The 24,793-nt window shown below is 33.5% G+C and overlaps 1 protein-coding gene across 10 annotated transcripts in view; it reads right to left on the bottom strand.

The window, feature by feature from the left end:
• The window catches only part of NFAT5 (nuclear factor of activated T cells 5), a 241,361-nt gene that overhangs the window by 126,220 nt on the left and 90,348 nt on the right, over window positions 1-24,793 (bottom strand). Inside the window, exons 4-5 of one of the 10 annotated variants that reach the window (XM_056811368.1) lie at window positions 13,805-13,922; window positions 6,518-6,617 (exon numbers count right to left, since the gene is read on the bottom strand). The exons of 5 other annotated variants lie outside the window; for them this stretch is intronic. The gene's annotated coding sequence lies outside the window, so the exon portion shown is untranslated. 4 more of the 10 variants (XM_056811378.1, XM_056811370.1, XM_056811391.1 and 1 more) reach the window with 4 other exon arrangements.

Genomic DNA, 24,793 nt, shown 5'->3' with positions numbered 1-24,793 from the left:
GCTAAAAAAAAGTATCATCTTTGGGTTCAAGCTTATTCTTTTTAATTTTGCAGTATTCATTTATGATTCTTTTGTGATTGTTGTTCTTTCTATTTGCAATGTTGTAGTCATTACAGTTTTCTTGACTTGCTTATTAACTTCATTTTGCTTCTGTACATTGTAAATCTTTCCATGCTTCTTTGTATTCAGCATCATTTCTTTGTTGTTGTTTAGTCACTTCAGTTGTGTCTGACTCTGTGACCCCATCTGGCTTTTTCTTGGCAAAGATACTAGAGTGGTTGGCCATTTCTTCCACTAGTCATTTTATAGAAGAAGAAACTGAGGCAAACAGGGTTAAGTTACTTGCCCAGGGTCACATAGCCAGTAAATGTCTGAGGCTACATTTGAACTCAGGTCTACCTGACTACCAGTCAAGGCACTCTATCCACTGCACCACTTAGATGCCCAATCCCTTACAGCATAGCAATACTCCATTACATTCATGTAACATGAACTCTTTAGCTATTCCCCAACTGATAGGCACCTACTTTTTTTCTAGTTCTTTAGTACCACAAAAAGTGCCATTATAAAATATTTTGGTATCTACAAAATCTTTCTTTTTATAAATAACTTCCTTGGAGTATATATGCAACCTCTCAGTTAAAGAGTATGAGCAATGAAAGAACTGATTTTACATAATTCCATATTGCTTTGAAAATGGCCATACTATAAAGCTCCATTAATATGTATGATTGATATTCTTGTCTTTCTCTCCAATATCGACTTTTCATCCTTTGTCCACTTTGCTAATTTACTGATTGTGAAGTCAAACTTCAAAGTTGAAATGTTCTGTTTACATTTCTCTTACTATTATTGATTTGGAACATTCTTTCATATGGCTGTTAATGGTTTTCAGTTCTTCTTTTGAGAACTGTTTTCTTCATATTCTTTAGCTAGTAGGTTACTATACAATGTAGAATCTAATAGCTTTTTCTTCAAGTCCCATGTGCTCTGCTGTGACTACGTCAGACTCCAGTTCATCTACCCTGCTCTAGCTGGTACCTGCAATTACACTATCCATGCCTGTTTCTTATCCATACTAAACTAGGTGATACAACAAAATAGTCCTTACCCTCAAGAAGCTTACATTTTAATTGTGAGAGATAATATGTACAAGATTATCTTGAGAGAAGAACATAGAGAAAGGGGAAATCAAAACAGGACTAACATAGAAGGTGGCACTTGAGCTAAATCTTGAAGGAAACTAGAGATTTCAAAAGGTGGAAAGGTAGGGAGGAAATGTATTCCAAGGTTGAGGGCAGTCAGTATAAAGAGAATAGGATGTAAATGAAATATCATATGACAGTAATTACTATTAAGAATTATTATATTTCCCTAAGCAAAAATAGCTTCTTAATAAGAATTAGCTATGTTTGAATTATTAGTAACAGTAATAAGTCTATTCAAAAATATTCATTAAACAACTAATTTATGCAAAGCAATGGGTTAGGCACCTGGAATACTAAGATGAAAATTCCTATATTCAAAAAATATTTTGCTTGGGGAAAATATCATATGTGTAAATAAAAATAATCTAAGGTAGTACAGTATAGTGGAGTCAAGGGACAGCTGCAAAGAAAGTGCTCTAGGAAAATAGAAGGAAATCAGTGCAAATTTCTTAGAGGAAGTAGCACTTGAGCTACACCTTAAAAGAAGAGGGCTCTGAGAGGTAAGATGAGGGAAGAAGTGGGTTAGAGAATAGCTTTCATAACTGCACTAGAAATAGAATGTTGAGTTTAGAGAATAGTTGGTGATCCAAGTTGGCTAGAATGAATAATGTATGGAGAGAAACAATATGAAATAAGGTTGAAACGGTCGGCTGGACCATGACTGTGGAAAATCTAAGTTTTTATTTTATGGTAAAAACAATAGTGAATAGAAGAAAGCTGGTTTTCAGGCAAAAGAGTTACAAGGTCAGATCAGTGTATCAGGAGACTTTGGCAGTTGTGGGAATGATGCACTGGAAAGGGGAAAGAAGACCAGCAAGAAGACTATTTTAATAATCTAAATGTCAGGTAATGAAGACCTGAACTAGGGGAACTGAAGTATAAGTGAAGAGAAGGAGACAGATGTTATAGAGGTAGAAACTACAGAACTTAACCAATCATATATGAATGTGAGAGGTAAGGGAGTAGGGAGGAATTAAAGAAAACAAGCAATGAGCAAATGAAAAATAGTTTTCACTAAAGCACACATTCCCCTTCACAAACTTTTAAAACCTTAGCTATAAAATAAGCTTGAATGCATAATTAGTTTAAATGAGTTTGTGGATAAAATGTTCTTGGTAATTTTTTAAAGTTTAGTAAGTTCAGGGTCAACTAAGTGGCTCAGTAGATTAAGACCCAGGTCTAGAGACAGAAAGTCCTAGGTTCAAAACTGGTCTCAGCTACTTCCTAGATGTGTGAACCTAGGCAAGTCACTTGCCTAGCTCTTACCACTCTTCTGCTTTGGATCCAATCCAGAGTATTGATTCTAAGATGAAAAGTAATAGTTTAAAAAATAAAGCTCATTTGGTCAGTTAAAAAGAAACATGTTAAACAAATTCAGAACTATCTTATAATGCCTTTTAACTGGGTCCTTTGGTAAATATAAATTATTGGCTCTAGATATAATCTAGCTCTCATTCAGAGGCCTCATTAACTTCTATCAATGTCTAATTAACACAGAGCAACAAAGGTAGTATCATCCTTAAGGTCTATTTGGATGTGGAGTTTCTACAGCTACAGAGAATGACCACATATCCTGATTTACAGAAACACCACATATCCTGATTTACAGCCAAATTTCTGACAATTTATTGAGAGATTTCCATTTCCCTGTGACTATGAAATAACAATATTAGTAAAATACAAATCATGATAAATTAACAAAATTACATATATTATCACTTCAGTTTTCAAATCTAAAGGTCACTTGTCTATTTATCATTTAAATATTTGCAAAAAATTATATCTAAATTCTCCCATAAAATTTTTCCTTTCAATGATTAAAAACCTATTAGTCTTATTTACTTCAACTTCTTTAATTTTGAATATCAAAGATGTGAGTTCCTGAATAATAATAGCTAGTACTTATGTAGAGAATTATGTACTGGCTTACAAGGAGTTTTATAAATATTGCTTTAACTTACCCTAAAAGGTAGATGACATTATTATCCTTTGCTTTACAAATGAGGAAATTGAGGCAGAGGTTAAATGACTAGCTCAGGGTCACACAGCAGTAAATAACTTGAGTTGACATTCTATGAAGACAGTGTATAGTCTAAACCTTATGGTAATAATTATTTTAAGTTAGTAAATTCAAAAAAGAAAAACTAAACAAAGAGAAAAGAGAAATAGAAAAACCATAATTATAGGAGCCTACAGAATACCTTTCAGAGGGATAGAGGGGATAATGTAATTAATTATAATAAATTAAATTAAAAATAAAATATTGGCAATGTATCACAACTATACAAAACTAGACCACATATAATCACCTAGATTCAAGGTCAAGTACCTATAGGGAGCCTACTGAAATAGAACACTGGCAAGACCAGCACCCTGGGTAGGGTAAAAAGTAACAACTGACTAATGCAAGGATACTACCAACATAGAAAACAGGAAAAGGGTTAGAGCTATCTATGCTTTAATCATAGCCCAGATGGACAACAGAATGAGAAATGCACTCAAGAAGGGAATACCATATAGATCAAGGAAAAACTATTATTTCAAAAAACAAGTGTCAGGAAACAATGGAGCCACAACTTGAGGTCACCTCAGGACTTGAAGACTTAATTAAGCTTAACCTCAAACAACAGCTGCATATAGGTTCCCTTAGAACCCTCCATAAATGAGATAATAAAAACTAGTGACCATTATGATCAGTCCTTTTAGGAAAGACAGTTGAGGAAAACTTTGCTGCAGCTTCTAAAATGGTTAGCACGCTATGGATTAAATAAAAAGAACAACCTATATTCAGGCTACATTAAGCAAGTTTGAAATTTCATTTAAAGGGGGGGATTAAAATGTCAACAGAGAAGTGGATTCTTTGACTTTGTTATGTCCAGACCCAAAGAATATCTTTGTGTCAACAATAACTGGGAACAATTCCATCTTATTCTAGAAACTAATAACATACTTGAAGCAACAAGCTGGGACACAGTATTATGACCATTTGTATACCATGTATAAATGCATATAAGAAAAGAGAAATAAATGATGGCAGAAAACATTATCAGAAACCTGATTTTTCTGTATCTAGGATAGATTCATGGAAATTTAACTGGAGAGTCCCTGGTACTTGTAGAATGGAAAAACTAGTTATAGAATTAAGTAAGAGGTTAGAAGGACTTTCACTGCAAAAATGGAATATGGAATATGCCCAAGAAGCAATTCACAGAATCTATTTCAGGACTCCACAACTTTCTGAAAGAAGTCACATAAGAGTCTCCTATCTGAGAGAGATATCAAAAACCATCTGAACAAACTACTCACTCGCATTTTTATCATCACTGAGCCTAGCCACCTTTATTTTTCATATTTTTTCAAAATTTTTTCAAAACATTCCATTTCCAATAAAAAACTATCTATTGGAAATGACCTGTTGGCTTCCTGAAAGATTTCTTATCTTGATGAGTGCAGTTACATAACAGATGCTGCCTGAAGGGATATGTCATAGAAGGGTTAGGGGTTATTGAAAGAGATCAGGCACTTCACTAATGGGATGTTTAGTAGAAGAAAAAAGCACATTCTTCTTTAAGGGTTAGCCTAGCCATCTTTAAATAAGTCATAAATGAATCCCTAAAGAGGAAAAAAAGCTGTACTGACATGAAAGGCTGGAAAGACCTAGATGTGAGTGAACTGCTTTGAACAAGCAAACAAAAGTGAACCAGCCTACCATACCAAGGATTCAAGATGTCCTGGACTACTTGCTAGACAATTAGTAGTTCTCAGTTTTGAATTTGTGAAATAAATATTATCAGATTCCAATGGGAGAAGACAAAAAGAAGAGAGCATCCTTCTTCCCAGATGGATTTTACCAATCTGACTTTGTCTTAAGGTACCCTGGGAGCACTAATGAAGAAGGTAGTTGAAGACCTGAACTATCTGAAAATACTGGTATATCTGGATGACATCCATGTCTTTGAAAAGATACTAGAAGGATATGGGTCAAGATTAATGTTAAGTGTTGGACCAGCAAGAGGAAAATGGCATGAAGTTGCCAATTAATAAATGATACTTTTGTAGAGCTCCTGGCAAGTATTTGAGTCACATAATCTCCCAGCAAGGAGTGAACATTGATCCAAAGAAAAAAGAACTCTATAGATGGCCATATCCAAAGAATGTGAAAATTTAAAACTTTTCTAGAATTCAAATGGAAACTATTAACAATTTATAACAATCTCATATGAGATGATGACAAAAAAACAAAAAGCAGAAGGACCAGAAAGGTCAGTTTGACTTAAACTCATTGAAGACATTTAGAAACAATTAAGATGGGAAATGCAAACAAGTATTTAAAGACTTAGTCAACTGTGTCATACAGAATCAGTACTGGCCTATGCACACCAAACAAACCCTTTATGCTAAATACTAATGCTGATACTAACTTGAAAGGCTTGGAAAAAATTCTGTAACAAAAGCACAATTGTCATCAGAAACCCATTACATCTGCTAGTAGAGTGCTCAATGACAGTGAAACTCAATATTCCATACAGAAATTGTAATTTTTTTCTTTGAAGTGGTTTGTTATTGAACCTCTCCTCTCCTACTAGGAGTGTCTGTCTGTCTATCTTTTTCTCTTTCCTCCTTCTCAATATCTACATTACCCATGTGAGTACCCTTTCTATCCCAGGCCTTTCTCAGTTTTACATTATGTTTTGTCTTATCCATTTAAAATGTTTGCTCCTAAAGGATAGAGCCTCTCTTGCTTATATTTGTATCTGAAGAACTTAATGCAATTTCTGGCACATGTTAAGCATTTAATAAATGTTTCATCTACCTATCTATTCATGTTAAAAATAAATTCAATAAAAAAAAGTTTCACTGAAGGTCAGAATGATGGAAAAAAGAAAAAGACAGAGGCCAGATTATAGAACTAATAAAAATTGTGGAATCTAAGTAGAGGGCAAAAAAAAAATTAAAAAAATTAAAGAATTGTAAAGTTTTCCCCAAATGAAACAATGAATCTAAAAAACGTATATTTCAAAGAACTATATGATATAATGTCCTATAAAGGACAGATAGCAAATAAAAAGATTTGAAGGGTATCGACAAGAAAAATTACCAAATTAATCTCAATTAGATATATCATTGTCAAGCTTTAAGACCACAATGAAGAAATGATTTTATAAGCCATCTAAAAAGAAAAACAGCAGTGATTTAAATTTTTTAATTTAAAAAATTTTAATTCATTGGATTATTCCTACAAAAATGAAAAGCCCTAATGTCAAAATTAAGACATCTTCCCGAGTTCATATCTAGCTTCAGACACTTACCAGATGTGTGACCTTGGGCAAGTCACTTAACCCTGTTTGCCTCAGTTTCCTTATCTGTCAAATGAGCTGGAGAAGGAAATGGCAAACCACTTCAGTAACTCTGCCAAGAAAACCCAAATGGGATCAGTCACAACAACTGAAACACAATAAACAAACTAAAACAAAGGAAAAAACTGAACAACAATAATTGGGCCAGACATGTTTTATTCTCCTGGTACCATTCCTGATTTTCTGGAATTTTCTACTGTTATCCTATGGGTACCTTCCCCCTGTTCCTTTATCCTCCACTCACCTTTTTCAATTTTATAATGTAAATTCCTTAAAGGTAGAAACTATCTTTCCGCTTCCATTTGTATTCCCAGTGTTTATTAGGACAGTACCTAGAGTTTAGAAAATGTTTTGCTTCACTCTTTTCACTAATTTTGTACTTTGTTATAATCATAATCATTTATGATCTCACTAAATGGACAACTGATTCTGAAAGGTTCCTTGATCAGTAACCAATCATTTTCTGTCTATTGAGATATAGTCAATTTCAATTTTGTGATGAAGAGTACTCACTTCATAAGTACAATCTGACTTTATTGTTTTTTAATTTTAAATTTTTTTCATTTTTCCATGGTTACATGTTGTCTCCCTTCCCCCCCTCCCAGAGTTGACAAGCAATTCCACTGGGTTATACATATATTATCACTCAAAACCTATTTCCATATTATTCATTTTTGTAATAGAGTAATCTTTTAAAAACAAAAGCCCAGGGGGCAGCTGGGTAGCTCAGTGTGTTGAGAGCTAGGCCTAGAGACGGGAAGTCCTAGGTTCAAATCTGACCTCAGCCACTTCCCAGTTGTGTGACCCTGGGCAAGTCACTTGACCCCCATTGCCTAGCCCTTACCACTCTTCTGCCTTGGAGCCAATACACAGTATTGACTCCAAGACGGAAGGTAAGGGTTTAAAAAAAAAAAAGCCCAAATCATATACCATATAAACAAGTGATAAATCATGTTTTCTTGTGCATTTCTACTCCCACATTTCTTTTTCTAGATGTGGATAGCATTCTTTCTCAGAAGTTCCTCTGAATTGTCCTTGATCATTGCATTGCTTTTAGTAACAAAGTCTATTACATTTGATTGTCCCACAATACTTCAGTTACTGTATATAATATTCTCCTGGTTCTGCTTATTTCACTCCGCATCAGTTCATGGTGGCCTTTCCAGTTCTTATAGAAATCAAGCAGTTCACCATTCCTTATAGCACAATAGTATTCCATCACCATCATATACCACAATTTGTTCAGTCATTTCCCAATTGAGGGACATACCCTCATTTTCCAATTTTTTGCCAACACAAAAAGTATAGCTATAAATATTTTTGTACAAACATCCTTTTCCATTTTAAAAAAATCTCTTTGGGATACAAACCTAGTAGTGGTACTGCTGGATCAAAGGGTATGAATACTTTTAGAGCCATATGGGCATAATTCTAAATTGTCTTCTAGAATGGTTGAATCAGTTCACAAATCCACCAGCAATGCACTAGTGTCCCAATTTTGCTACTTCCTCTCCAACATTTATTTTCCTTTACTGTCATACTGGACAATCTGCTAGGTGTGAGGTGGTACCTCAGTTGTTTTAATTTGCATTTGTCTAATCAGGAGGGATTTAGAACACTTTTTCATATGATTATTAATAGTTTTTCTTTCTTTATTTGAAAACTGCCTGTTCATATCCCTTGACCAATTAGGGAATGATTTCATTTCTTACAAATTTGACTTAGTATATTTGAGAAATTAGGCCTTTGTCAGAGAATTGTTATAAAAATTATTTCCCAGTTTGTTGCTTCCCTTCTAATTTTGGTTACATTGGTTTTGTTTGTACAAAATCTTTTCAATATAATCAAAATTATTCATTTTACATTTTGTAATGTTCTCTATCTCTTGCTTGGTCTTAAATTTTTCCCTTCTCCATAGATCTGACAGGTATACTATTCCACATTCACCTAATTTACTTATAATATCACTCATTATGTTTAAATTATATAGCCATTTAGAACTTATCTTGGTATATTGATCTAAACCTAATTTTTACCATAATGTTTTCCAATTTTCCCAGCAGTTTTTGTCAAATAGTGGGTTCTTATCCCAAAAGCAGGGATCAAACACAAGATGGCTGAGGTCACTTATCCTTAGTCTAGTCCACTGATTCATCCTTCTATCTCTTAGCCAGTACCATACTGTTTTGATGATCACTTTATAATACAATTTAAGATATAGTACTGCTAGGACACCATCCTCCACATTTTTTTTATTAGTTCCCTTGATATTCTTGATCTTTTGTTTTTACAAATGAATTCTGTTATTATTTTTCTAATTCTAAAAAAAAATTTGGAGAGTTTGATAGGTATAACACTGAATAAGTAAATTAGTTTAGGTAGGATTGTCATTTTTATTATATTAGTTCATCCTACCCATGAGCAATTACTATTTTTCCAATTGTGTAGATCTAGTTTTATTTGTGTGGAAAATGTTTTGCAATTGTGTTCAGATAATTTCTGTGTTTGTCTTGGCAGATAGATTCCCAAATATTTTATAATGTCTAAAGTGATTTTAAATGGAGTTTTTCTAACTCTTGCTGCAGAGTTTTGTTGGAAATATATAGAAATGTTGATGATTTGTATGTGTTTATTTTGTACCCTGCAACTTTACTAAAGTTTTTATTATTTCTACTAGCTTTTTAAGGATTCTCCAAGTATTCCATCATAACAATTGCAAGGAGTTATAGTTTAGTTTCCTCATTGCCTACAATTCCTTCAATTTCTTTTTCCTCTCTAATTGCTACTGCTAGCATTTCTAGTACAATATTAAATAATAGTGGTGATAATGGGCATTCTTGCTTCACTCTTAATCTTATTGAGAAGGCTTCTAACTTATTCCCATTGCAGATGATACTTGCTGATGGTTTTAAATAAATACCACTTATTATTTTGAGGAAAGGCCCTTTTATTACTATACTTTCTAGTGTTTCCAATACGAATGGATGTTGTATTTTGTCAAAGGCTTTTTTCTGCATCTAGTGAGATAATCGTGATTTCTGTTAGTTTGATTATTGATGTGGTCAATTATGCTGATGGTTTTCCTAATATTTAACCAGCCTTGCATTCCTGATATAAATCCCACCTGGTCATAGTAAGTAATCTTTGTGATAACTTGCTATAGTATCTTTGCTAGTATTTTATTTATATTTTTTACATCTATTTTCATTAAAGAGAGATTGGGCTGTAGTTTTCCTTCTATTTTTGGTCTGCCTGCCTTAGGTAGCAGTACATATTGGTGTCATAAAAAGAATTTGGTAAGACTCCTTTCTTGCTTATTTTGTCAAATAGTTTGTATAGTATTAAGAGTAGTTGTTTTTTAAATGTTTGATAGAATTCACTTGTGAATACATCTGGCCCTGGGGATTTTTTCCTGGGGAGTTCAATTTCTTGTTCAATAAAGTATTGCATTTCCTCTTTTGTTAATCTAGGCAATTTATATTTTTGTAAATATTCATTCATTTTACCTAGATTGATTCTGACTTTATTCTTAAGGAAATTTTCAAGATATTTATACATGAGACTTCTAATTAATCTTTAAATTTTTGGCCACTTTCATTTCTCTACCCTGTATTTTTTTAATCCAATATTTTCCATCAACTTAGATGCCCCTTCTCTCATATTGAAAGGTGTTCTATGATTACTTAGCCTACAGCCATGATGGCAAACCTATGGCACACATACCAAAGATGGAATGCAGAGCCATCTCTGTGGACATGCCCACACCCCTCCCAGAAGCTGATCCCTTCCCCAACTCCACAACACTTCCCTGTGCCCTTACTCCCTCCCCTGAGTGGAGTGCTCAGGTCATGCCCCTCCTTTTGTCCTTCCCCTGTCTGGGACTAAGGACTCCAGGAGGGAATGGGAGTGGAGGGGTCTCCTCTCCCACCACCCAGCCTGGCCCTGGCCCCTAAAAAGATCTCTACTTCCTTCTTTCCCAGTCAACCACCAGTTTGGGGAGTGACTCCACTCCTCAAGGCTAACTGCCCTCCCCCTGTCCCTATTCCCACCCCAACATGGGGCACAACCCAATAGGCAGCCCAGGAGAGACTGGATGCAGGGGCAAGTCCGTGTGGCTGTAGGAGGTGGCTTCCCCCCATATACAATTGAGCTGGGAGTCAATCCCCCCCAAAGGAGGGGGGAGGCACTCATCTCTAAGCCATCCCACCTAGGCTTCACCTATCTTCTACCTTCCAGGCAGATCCAAGCCAGGCAGCATCCCCCTCCCTCAGCCTACCCCTAGGGAAGCTGGTTGCAGGAGCAAGTCCCAGTGGCTTCAGGAGACAGTTTTCCCCTGGGCAGGTGTGAGCCAGCTGGGAGCCAACCTAACCCCAAACTGGAAGGGGTGGGGTAGCACTGAGTGTCTGAGCCTCCTCACCCCAGGCTTCTTCAGCAACAGACCCCTCATTCTGCTCTACCCCCCAAGTGGAGGGATCATGATACACAGTCTGGAGGCAGAGTGGGGCCCAGCACAGGGTCCCTAAAAGGTTCTAAAAGGTTCACCATTACTGGCCTATAGTATCTTATGAAAACTTTCACTGAATGTCATTACTTCTTCATCCTCAACAAAAAAAGTTGATGCACAAGCTGCAGTTATCTGCATAGTGATCTGTTTATTTAAACTCATTGTGACTACCTACTACAAAACAAGATCAACCAAGTAAATCATGAAAGGATGTTCTTTGTTGTCTTTAGGAAAAGGATGCAACTAACCTCAGCAACTGCTTTTATTCACCTCTCCAAGAAAAGAATCTGTGAGCCATCAGTTACCTACAATTTTTCTGTCTTCTGGTTTCATTTACAAGAGAATTTCACTATGGATATGGTTCAGGTCGTCCAAAAGTATATAAACTCAATGTTTATATACTAGAGTAATATTTCACATCAAAATTAGTAACAATTAATGATTATAAATCTAAAGCTATATAGACCTAAAAGCTATATTACTTTTATAATTTTCTTCCTTATTTTCTGCTATTCTACTACCCTCACAGTTTAAACAGAAGAACTAAATGAAACATGTGCATTCCTGAAAATTTGCCAGAAGTAAAAATTATATGCTTTAAACAAGTAAAGATAGATGACCAAGTAATCTAAATTACACTTTTTAAAGGATGTGCCTTTTTTTGTAGTAGCAAAGTAAATGTCCATAATAAATTAAGGAATGGTTAACTCAACAACAGTTCATAAATGTAATGAGCCATAAGCAATTACTTATATGAAGGGATACTGTGAAATAAAGCAGAACCTGGAAAATTATATAAGGATACCAAAAAAACAGGAAAAAGAAAAAAATTAAACTGAATACTGTGAAATTATAATGACCAAGTTTGAACCTTGAGAAGAGTTAAGAAAATGCACTGGATTCTTCCCTTTACAGAAATGGGGGGAACCAATAAGAATAGGCTATGAAGAAAACAAAAATAACACTCTGCAGACACCATGATAGTAAATTTGGAGAACCCTACAGAATCAACTAAAAAACTAGCTAAAACAATGAAAAACTTTAGAAAAATTTCAGGATATAAAATAAACTCACATAAATCATCAGCATTTCCACATATTATCAACAAAAGCCAATAGAAAGAATAGAAAAAGAAATTTCATTTTAAATAACTATAGGCAACATAAAATAGTTGGGAGTCCAGAGACCAAGACAAACCCAGGAACTATATGAACATAATTACAAAACATTTTTACACAAATAAAGATGGATCTAAATAATTGGGGAAACATTAATTGCTTATGGGTAATAAAAATAGCAATTCTGCTCCAATTAATTTACTTATTCAGTGTCATGCCAATCAAACTGCCAAAGAATCAATTTATAGAGCTAGAAAAAAAAATAACAACAAAATTCATCTGGAAAAACAAAAAGTCAAAAATAACAAGGAAAAATCAATGGAAAAAAGTGTAAGGGAAGGCAGCTAAGCAATACCAGATTTCAAGCCATATTACAAAGCAGTAATCATTAAAACAGTCTGGTACTACCTAAGAAATAGAGTCATGTATTAGGGGAATAGATTAGGTACATAACATTTACATAGGTAAATGACCATAGCAATCTAGTGTTTGAGAAACTTGAAGATCCAAGCTTTTCAGGTAAGAACTTACTATTTAAAAAAAAAATGTCTGAGAAAACTTGAAAGCAGTTTGGCAGAAATTAGGCATAGATCAACATCTCATACTATACACCAAGATATGGTTGAAATAGGTCATGATTTCTATAAAGAATGATATCACAGGCAAATTAGAGGAGCATGGAAAAATTTACCTGTCAGATCTATGCAAAAAGGGAAAAATTTATGACCACGCAAAAGAGAGAGAAGGTCATAGAAAGTAAAATGGATAATTTTTTATATGCAATTAAAAAGGTTTTGTTCCAACAAAACAAATATAGCCAAAATTAGAAGGAGATCAAGGAAACCCCAAGGAAATTTACAAATTTCTCTGATAAAGGGCTCATTTCTCAATGAAAATGAGCCAAACTTATCAAAATAAGAGCCATTCCCTAACTGATAAATGGTCAAAGGACACAAATAATATAGTCTCCAGAAGAAGAAATAAACCCTGTCGTTATACCAAAAAAATGGCCTAAATGACTATTGATTAGAGAAATGCAAATTAAAACAACTCTGAAGCACCGCCACAGACTGACTAACATGGCAGAACAGGTAAATGACAAATGCTGGAGGAGATGTGGAAAAATAGATACACTAATAAACTGTTGGTGAAATTATGAAATGGCTCAACCATTCTGGGGAATAATTTGGACCTACACCCGAAGGGCTATAAAACCTTTGACCCAGCAATACAACTATCAGATAAAAGAAAAAGGGAAATGGCTTATATGAAAAAAAATATTTCTAACAGCTCTTTTTGTGGTGGCAAAGAATTGGAAATTGAAGGGATACCCATCAATTGGGGAATAGCTAAAGAAGTCATGGTATATAATTGTGATGGAATACCATTGTGCTATAATAAATAACATGGGGTATGACTAAACCAATGTGAAGTGAGCAGAACCAAAAGAATATTGTACACAGTAACTGTAAGGATGATCAACTGTAAAAATCTTAGTTATTCTGATCAATACAATGATCCTAAACAATTCCAAAGGAATTTTCATAAAGAAAATTCTGTCTCCAGAGAGAGCTGATGAACTTAAAATGCAAACTGAAGTACACTTTTTTCACTTACTTTATTTTTCTTGCCTTTCTTTTTTTTGCATCATGGCTAATATGGAAATATGTTTTACATGACTTCACATATATAACTGATATCGTGTTGCTTGTCTTCTCAATGGATGGGGGAACAGCTAAAGAAAGGGAGAGAAATAGAAACTCAAGAGTTTTGAAATAATTAATACTAAAATAAAGCATAAATACATTTTTGAAGTGTGAGACCAGGGGTGTGGAATATCCTAGATACCATATACCAGGAGGCACAACTGATATATTGAATGGCTTTGCTACATTGCTTTTTTCCATTTTTTTTGTTTGTGATTAGAGATGACTTTCTGAGTAGAGAAGAAGAAAAATATATTTGGAAATCAAAAAATTATATGCTCTAAAATATTAAAAGTATACCTACAAGAATAGACTCTGAAAGGAGAGCCTGAGAGGCTTCTCCTATAAGTATGGTACCTGACCTTAGTCCCTGGACTAGAAGTCACTTTTATATAGCCATACAATATCAGATCTAAAAAATACCTGAGATCAATTTATCTAGATTTATTTTGTGATGAAGCAACTTTTGTTTGATTCCTAGTTCACATGTGTTCCAGATATCCAGATGAAGTTGTCAGGAAAAAGGACCTTTGAGTGAGGAATCAGAGTATATTTCTGGAATCTGGTTCTTATTTATAAGCCTGCTAAAATTTTTAGATATTGGCTTTTCTAGCTATGTACTTACTTGTAATTCCAATGAAACTCACATTTCAATACATCTGTCCTCAATGCAATAATATTCCATGTAAATTTTGCTATACTAAATCTTTCAGCTCTTCTAAAGTTTTTATTTTAAAACTTTAAGTTTTAAATATTTATACTGAATTTTACACTGTGAATTTATGTTTTTACATGCTAGTAATTTAGTTAACTATAAAATATTAGACAAGTATAATTGGACAAAATTATTATGCAAGCACAAGAAAAATGTGTGATGTAAAAGTGAATCTTCAAAGACAACCATAAAATCACATTATGTACACATTATTCATTCAAAACATGCTATATTAATATTTAACAATATGATTCAGCAGAAATAAAAACAAGGGAACAGGCTATGAAATGAATGTTAGAGTTCAATGAGTTACTTCATAGATATTTATTCAAAAACACGCCTTCATTTTACTTTTGAAGCAACATACTATAGTAAATAACCTTGCTAGATTTAGAATCAATAACAACTGGACCCAAATCTTGCCTCTCACAATTACTACAAACTGACTATGGATAAGTCACTTAACCTCACTGAGACTTAAGCTACTCCCTAAGGATAAAAATTATATAGAATTTATATAGAATTGCCATTATCATTGGAAAGAGTATTCTCATGGTAAAAAAAAAAACAAATCACAGCTCCTAGATATATCTTATCCTAATATCTTTATATTCTACTCATGAAATATTCCAGGTATTTGAAATTTGAGTTTTGTTTTGTTTTCACAAAAATGATGCAATTTGGTGTATTTTGGTGAAACAGTTCTCTTGAAAAAAATTTTTTTTCTTAAGAAAGATAATGGTATTTTGGGGGACAAAGAAAATCTCTACTTATACAAATGCCTCACTTTATTTGGGGTTTATATCCCCAATGAACCATACAATTAAGTTTAATATTTGTATTTTGAATTGCTAATGTAGGGAAAAACATCATTTGCAAATTCATAAGTTTTCTTTACACTTACACAGTAAAAAATAACTATTTGTTAGCCAGGCACACTTGAACCCCACCAAAAGAAAGACTTTTGCAAATTCAACATTATCATTCACTGACTGTATAAGCAATTATAATTAAGGTTAAAAAAATAAACAAAGAAACAAAGCCAGCAAAAGAAAAGGAAAGGAACGGAATAAATGAATTTCCTGATTGGTCCTCACAATCATGGCTAAAGGATCCAACTAATTTGGCTAAGTGATTTAAGTATTCAGTTATACAATTATTCAATTTCTGGATTCAATTTCTGACATTCAAATGAAAAACCACAGTTTAGAAACCACTTAGGAAAGCTGAATTTACTACATTTAAATATTTATACTATATGTATCAATGTGTGTATTACAAAAGGGCTCTCATGAGCAAGAGTTGAACAAGATGAAGTCATTGATGAATTGAAGGGAACAAGCACAATGATAAGATTGTAGATGCATCTGAGTACTCCATCTTTAATCATTTTTCATCTAAAAGCAATATTTCAAATTTTAAATACTTCTGCAAAAACATTCTATAATTTACTCCCCTGGAATTAGTTATTTTAAAAATGAAATGTGAAGCTATATATAGTGCACTTTATGCCTGTAAATTATAAGAGAAGAGTAAACTATATAAGACCACTTGCCACTAGATTTATATAGCTCTGATGCATTATCATCCTTTTCTAGCCAATAGTGAATTACTAACAATATTAAAAGTATATAACTCATTAATTAACCATCCTAGAAAACTCTCCATTATTTTATCTATATTTCTAATCCTAACTATAAGCATGTATAAGAATTAGAAAACTTTTTATATTTGTCCTAACTTTTTCTCCTCTAAATTCTCTAATTCAATTTTTTTTAAAAAGCTAGCTAAAAAAAATAAACAAGATGATGATCTTTTTTTTTTTTTAAAGCAAGGCTCAAACAGGGCAAAACAGACAGAAGCAACTATTTATCTGTGATAAAATGCCAGTCAAGCTATTCAAATACCAGCTGGCTGGCAACTAACTCTAGGATCTGTTAAGGAGAAAAAAGATATGAAAGAAAATAAGGGTTTTTTAAAAAGATAAATGTGGAAAGTAACAGGGAAAGAGAGAATATAATTTAGGGGACAGAAAAGGAAAAACAGACAAAAGATGAAAAAGTATGAAGGAGAACCAAAATATATTGTTTTGTCATGTTCAACTCTTAATGACCCCATTGGGGTTTTCCTAGCAAAGATAGTAAGTAGAGTGGTTTGCCATTTCCTTCTTCATCTCATTTTATGGATGAGGAAAAAACTAAGGCAAACTAAGTTAAATGACTTGGCCAGAGTAACACAGCTAATAAGAGTCTGAAGCCAGATTTGAACTGGACTCTATATCTGTCACTCTGTTGTCTATGCCACCTAGCAAAACATATCAGATAAGACATTATGAAAAAAACTGATGAACTTGGGGAAAGAAAAACTCAAAAATAATAAAAGGCAAAAACCATTTTCTTATGTTTATAAAATTCAGATCCTTGAATCATCTATTACTACAATCACCTGCTATCCTTTGTTATCCATTTCTTTGCCGACATAGAAATCTGAAAAATTTCAGAATGGATAACTTTTAATAAGGTAAAAAAAAGTCCTATTACCACTGTGGCCAATGTAAACATAACTGTTCCAGTAAGCTCCATGGTTTCTGTGGGGGATTTAAATGACTATCAAGACTTACAGATAGTAACATTTACCACTAATACTTAACATGTTCTTGAATCCTTAGAAAAATCCCTAAGAACTAATTGGATAGGATCTAAACATTCCCTGCAGGTATCTGGCTTCACATGAGCATCTCTAAGGTCAGCCTAACCTGTACAATAAGCTTTTGTGTTAGACTGTTTCTACTATATAAAGTTAGATTCAAACAATATTAACAAAAGGAAAAATAATAAACATGTTCCCCACACTGTAAGGAAAGAAGTTGTTCAAACTAAAGTTAAGGCAAAAAATCTTGGGCACCCCAGACATGCAGCAACTTATTAAAACTAGAGTAGTCGTCTATGCTTTATACACAAAGTATTTATTAATAAAATCTTCCTCTAAATATTTACTATATATATAACTTTTTCTATAGGTTTTAGAAACCTTTAGGCTATTTACCAAAGTAGCTAAACAATGAAACACCATTATGCAGCTAGGTAGCAAATTAGATAAAAGTGCTAGATTGGGAATTCTGTTTTTTTTTAATTAAGTCTAAATCTCACCCCAACCATTTACTTAGGTGTGTGACTTTATACAAGTCATGCAACTTCTATTAGTCTCAGTTTCTTCATCTGTAAAATGGAGATAATAATAAGACCTACCTAGTTGTTACAAGGTTCAAATGAGATATCTGCAAAGTCCTTAGCACAGCGACTGGCACACAGTAGGTATTATATAAATGTTTACACTAGTTTCCTTACTTTCTTTTGTACACCCAATTTGCTTCATTGCTCTTTTTTAATATGTTCTAAATTATGAAGTTTTCCGTTGAGATTATCTGAAAGAAACATAGAATAAGCTATATCTCCTAAAGAGTACACTTCAGTGACTGATAGAGATATTATAGTGGATGTTATGGTAGGGAAGTAATGTGGTTACATGATTAGTAACACAGAAATACAAAGAAAAGTGCAATTTTTAAAAAGTCAACAAATGACAAACTACTACTCTGAAACAGTCTAACTAATCCTTAAAAAATAAGCAAAGTTCTTAGGATACTGGTATGTGGAGGGTCTATTACTGATTCCTCTACTGTGTGTCACTGGCTTCTTACCTCAATAGCTGGGGCCTTCATGTTTATTGAACACTATGCAACAGGGCTCATTTGCTTTTCTATAATGAGTACCCCATCAGTTCCACTGATTTACCTCAATATTTCTTACTAGTACTAAATTGTTTTGATAAGAAGTACTTTGTAGAGTAGTTTGATAACTTATGCTACTAAATCCCTTTCCATCCGACTTTTTCATTATTTCTCTTGAGGTTCTTGACGTGTTACTCCTCCAGATGAATTTTATTATTTTTTCTAGATCCATAAAGTAACCATTTTGGTAGTTTCAAAGATCTAATACTAAAAAAAGTAAATACATTTAGGTTATAATGTCACTTATTATACTGACTCAGTCTAACAAAAAGCAATTAATACTTCTCTAATTATTTAGGTCTATCTATTTCTTTTGGAGCATTTTGCAGTTATATCCTTATAATTGTATCTTACTACACAAACTCAAATATTTTATACATTCTGCAGTTACTTTGAATGGAATTTTTCTTTCTTTCTCTTCCTGTGAGATTTCATTGTTAATATACAGAAATACTGATGATTTATTCTATATTTTGCAATTGTGCTGAAGTTATTGTTTCAATTAATTTTAGCTGACTCTTTGGAGCAAAGATTCTTAACCTAGGGCTGTGAATTTCTTTTTTTAATATTTTGATAACTGTATTTCAATATAATTGATTTCTTTTGTAACCTTGTGTAAATTTAGTTTTAGGCATTTAAAAACATTTTTCTGAATAGGAGTTGAGAGGCTTCACAACACTGCTCAAGGATTCCATGACACAAAAACAGTCAAGTACTTGCTCTGGATCAATATTCCTCATGAATACTGATATAAAAATATCAAATATTAGAGCAACATATAAACATGATTATACTATGACCAGACAGAAGTGTTGCCAGGAATGGTATATATATATATATATATATATATATATATATATATTTCTCATATATATATATTTCTCATATATATATATTTCTCATATATATATATATATATATATGAATATAAGAATAAGAAAAAGAAAAAGAAAAAACATTGGCCACAATAATAACAAAAAAATTCAAACACATGATTATATTATTTGTTACTAAAAAGAATTTTGACAAAATTCAACACCCATTTATATTTAAAACAATAAAGAACATAGAATACATAATCTTTAATAACATGGTGAGTGGTATCGATCTAAAACGAAACGCAAACATCATATGTAAGAGAGAAGGGTTAAAAGTCAATCCAGTAGAAGCAGCTAGATGGCTCAGGGGATTGAAAGGCAGGCCTACAGATAAGAAGTTCTAGGTTCAAATGTAGCCTCAAATAATTCCTAGCTATGTGAAACCTGGGCAAGTAAGTCACTTAACCCTGAGTGCTTAGCCCATACCGCTTTTCTACCTTGGAACCAATACACATTGATTCTAAGGCAGAAGGCAAGGGTTGTTTTGGGTTTTTGGGGGGGGGGGTCTATCCAGTATGATCAGTGTTTTACCATAAAGTAAAGCAAGCATCTCCAATTAATTTTTAATTCTTTTCTTAAATCCCTTTATTTAATTTTTTTATTATACTGCTGTCAATCATATGTCAGTCATAAAAGATTTCTTTCAGAATTTCTGCTTTTCTACATTGGTTCATGAGGTTTTTATGCCCCAACACATGGTCAATTTTTGCAAAGGTGCTATGCATGCTGAGAAATAAGTAAAATACCTTATGTTCCCATTCAGTTATCAAAAGAGATCGATCATCTCTAATTTTCCTGAAATTCTTTTCATGTATTTCTTTTTTCCCCTTTTTGTTCTATTTGACTAGGTCTGAAAGGGGTACTCTGAGGACCTTCCACTCTTATAGTTTTATTGTCTATTTCTCCCTACAATCTGATTGACTTTTAAATACTTAGCTGTTAGGTACAAATATAATAAATACTGGTATTGATTTGTTAACTATGGTACCTTTAAGCACACTATAATTGCCCTGCTTATCTCTTTTTTATCACATCTATTTTTTATTGTATCTATGAAACATAATTGATATTCCTGTTTTGTTTTTTTTTATTTCAGCTAAAGCACAATAGATTCTGCTCCAGCATCAGAATTTCAACTCAATGTAAAATTTTATGTGGCAAGTGTGTTAACTGTAGTGGCCTGGTTTTCTTAAAGTTGGAAAAACTGTGAGAAAAGATTTTTTTTAAAACAACAACAAAAATATGCTAATCTATTTCTATGAGAAAAAAATCTATCATGGGCAAGACAATAAAAAAGAGTAATTTTTACTAATAAAATTCATTTTTTCATCCAAGGCTACACCAAATTTTCTGTCACAATAAATCCAAGTGAACCTTTAAGATCTAACATCTTCACTAGATGTGTAAAACAGTAACGCTAAAACTTTTTCCACTTCTAGTAGGCTTGGAAATTCTATCCCCATTGAAGAAATTACAAACTTGAGTAAATATATGGATAAACTAAGAAGCAGTTTGTTTCTGCTTCTCTGAGAACTTATCAGAATTATAGAAAATCCCAAATGAACAAGGATTCCTGCAACATGACTTTACACTATGCCACAATCATGAAAGGTTAAGAAATTTTTTCAAGAGACAGATAATAACAGATTTTGATGCTCTAGGACAATGATGGTGAATCTATGGCACATGTGCCAAAGATAGCACACAGAGTGCTTTCTCTGGGTACATACTGCCCTCCCCAACCCCCACCCGGAGTTCATTACTAGAAAGGCAGAGGGACTCAGGCAGAGCAGCTCACTTCCCCCTCCCTACCATGCCTAAAGACATTTTTTCATATCACCTATCCCTCTACTCAGCAGCCCAATGGGAGTACATGCTCCCCTCCCCCTCTCCACCCATGCTGAGGAAATTCCTCCCTTCACCCACCCCTCCACCCAGCAGCCCAATGGGAGCACTTTCTCCCTCCCCTGTGTGGGGTAAGGGAGGGGGGGCATGCCCTTCATTCAGTGGGGGAGCAGGACATGGCACAAGGTCTCTGTGGGGGCATGTGGTCTCTAAAAAGTTTGCCATCACTGCTCTAGGCAGTCAGCTGATTTAAACTCCACTGAAAACTTAAGGGCTCTAATCAAGAAAAAAGTAGACTTAAAAACAGACAGTTCATCAAAGATGCATTTAATGTTCAATTTAATAGAAGTTTGAATTCATGAAAAAGAATTAAAGAATACAGCCAAAGGCATGTCACAAACTTTTTTAAGAGATAAAAAGTTGTAAGATTTATTGCAAAGGTCAATAAACATGATTATTTTTCTTTGCAACAAGTAATTCTCACACAGCTGTACCATTATCATTTTTTTAGGATTTTCTAAAATCACAATCAAGTTTATTTTTTTTTTAAAAAGAGAAATCAGGGCAGCTACTGGCTCAGATAGAAAGCCAGACCTGAAGCTAGCAGGTCCTGGGTTTAAATCTGGATTCATATACTTCCTATCTGTGCTACCCTGGGCAAGTCACTTAACCCCAAGTACCTAGCCCTTACTTCTCTTCTGCCTTGGAACCAATACCTAGTATCAACTCTAAGACAGAAGGGTAAGGGTTTTTTAAAGGGGGGGGGGGCGGGCAGGGAGAATCACCAACACCTCCTAGTATTACAAACTCTTCTTATACACCATCTTAAAAATCAACAACTAAATTTGGAATGTTCTGTAAAAGAACACATTAAGTAAAAAAAAAGATAACATTCATATGTGGAAAGAATGAATAACTTTACTATCAACTAGATAGCCAATATATAAACAATCCCTAAATGATCTTTTTTATAATAATAGGTGTCATTTAAATAGCATTTTAAGGTTTACAAAGCCCTTTACATGTTATTTTATTTGATCTCACAATAATCCAGAAAAGTAGATGCTATTATTATTCCCATTTTACATACAAATGAGGAAACTGAGGCAGGCAGAGGTTAAGTGATTTGGTCAGGGTCACATGGTTAACAAAGCATCCAATACCATGTCCCCTAAGCCTACCTTATGAAATAAGAATAAAATAGTTCATGTTGAAAGTAACATGCCTCAGTTCAAAAAAACAGGAAAATGTATACCTAGTTACCATACAGTCAGGTTATATTTTTTTATTAGCAGTTGTTGCTAAATAGAGACAAAAATTTCTAATCTTCCATTAAAGTGAATGCTTATAATTTTCAGGGAAGAAAAGGATGGCTTCTAAATCTTGTCATAAATTTTTAAGGATTTTAAATTTTCAACACAATTTTATGAGATAACAGCAAGGAAAGAACACATGGATATAAGACTACTTTTTTTTCAGCATTTCCCATTTTTACCTATTGAATTTCATTCATTTAAGAGATTATGCACTATACCTCTTCAGGAGATGGGCCTAACTACTGTGTAATACTAATATTTTCTGATCATCTAAATTTAAAATATGTGGGTTTTGTACCTGAAAAACAAAAAAGAAAAAAAGAAGAATCCTACTATGAAGTAAAGTACACAATTATAGAAATCTTACTAAATAGCTTCAGCAACAAGTATGGAAGATGACAATACAAGATTATAAAAAGTAACAATTTTGCTTGAGAGTTTGGTAAAGGCTTCTCAATGCTTTTTGAAAATGGCTTCCTAACCCACAAGGGCATCTCTTGAATATTGATTTATACCTTTTATTTAATTACCTGTTATTTTCAACGTAAACTATAATGCAACTAGACACTAAAATGTATCTTTCTATTCTCTTTTCAGTTTCATAGGGCACAAAAGTATGAGCTACAGAGGGGAAACCAGACATTCCCATTCCTGACATAGCAGTTCTAATGTCAACCCTTATAATCTGAGGAAAGCTTGGGGAAAGTCAAAATCAGGCAGTAGAGAATCTAGAAGAAACATAGGACAAATCCCTGGAAAGAAGAAACTAGGATGGGTTATCACTAAAACTAAACTTTTATTATAATTGGTATGTATAATAGATATGATAAAGTATTTTATTCTTAAAATGTTTGCCATAAAATCTTTCCTGTAAAATCTCATAATAGATCTCGTTATATACTAAGTAAGACCATAACTACCTAAGTATATGGACCAAAAATAAATCAGGACTCCTGGAAATCCAGGAACATAGTCCAAACTTTTTAAAAATGGTTTTTATTTGGGTTCATTGGAAATACATGGTGCCTGTAAAATATCTGTAACAGGCAGACAGATGCCTATATAATCTTGGTGTACTGATAAGAGAAAGAATAGGAAGTGTCTATGATCAAGAAGTAGCAAAGTCAAATTGTACTGACTCACAGATGTTTTAAAACTACCTTCAAGCCATCTAGAACTCAAAAAGTTCTTTCCCTAAGACTTAGCATCAACCACTTTTGGGAACGGAGGGTGGAAAAATATTCCATAAAAAAAGATTTAAGGAGATTGCATTAGACTAGACACCTGAATCCCATACTTAAGAGGGCCAAGCTTTATGGAAAAGTGGTAGGTAAAATATGAGACTTAAAAACCAGGAAGACCTGAATCTTAATTCCAACTTTGAAACTAATAATTGTGTGACCATAAGCAAATGACTTTAACTTCATTTTCCCAAAATGGAAATAATAATATACATAGTCCCTACCCTTGTGTTGAGTACACTGAAGCGCAAGTGAGATTATGGATGTAAAAGCACCTTGAAAATTTTAAAATGCTACATAAATGTCAAATTACTATTATAAAATAGTATTGCAAAGCATTTCCACATAACAATTCCTAAATTTCACAAAGGCTTAACTTTAATCCTTTACCTATAAGTAGAAGTTCTTCTTACTGAGAAAAACACCAAATGAGGAATTGTATGTCTTTAATGGGTCAAAATTAGGTTTTGAATTTTCTTTCCCTTAAAAGAAAGATATATATTCCAGCTCTGTTTCCTATGCCTGAAATTCTTTCTTTCCTCATCTTTCACCTCTTGGCTTCTTTCAAGTCCCATCCAAAACCTTCTACAGAAAACCTTTTGCAATTCCTCTTAATTCTAGGACCTTCCTTTAGTTGATTATTTCCTATCTTATCCATAGCTTGCATATAGTTGTTTGCTTGTTGTCTCTCCTATTAGACTGTGAGCTCCTTGAAAACAGTCACTATCTTTTACTCTTCTTTGTGCATACTGTATATTTTTTGTATATTCAGCATTTAGTAATCATATTTTGCACAGTACCTGATTCATAGTAAGCCTTTAATAAATGTTCCCTGACTGACAGATCAGTACTGTCTAAGCAAGATTTGGAGGTAAGGGGGAGTAGGAGAAGAGGAACACAGGAATCTTGTGTGGCTTTAGCCCTAATAAGCAGCATATGCAAATAAAGAATGAATCAAAATTAAAATAGATCAAAGTAACAGTTGAAGAAAACTCATAGTCTGAAACTTGATAACACAAGAAAAAGATACTATACATGATCAAATCATAAACATTAATTGCCTACTATGTGCCAGGCACTATATACTAAGCTCTGGGAATACAAACAGAAATAAA

This window comes from Monodelphis domestica, chromosome 1 (genome assembly GCF_027887165.1).
Source record: "Monodelphis domestica isolate mMonDom1 chromosome 1, mMonDom1.pri, whole genome shotgun sequence".
Lineage (NCBI taxonomy): Eukaryota > Metazoa > Chordata > Mammalia > Didelphimorphia > Didelphidae > Monodelphis > Monodelphis domestica.
Note: the sequence above shows the minus strand (reverse complement) of the source record. Positions and strands in the feature narration are given on the sequence as shown.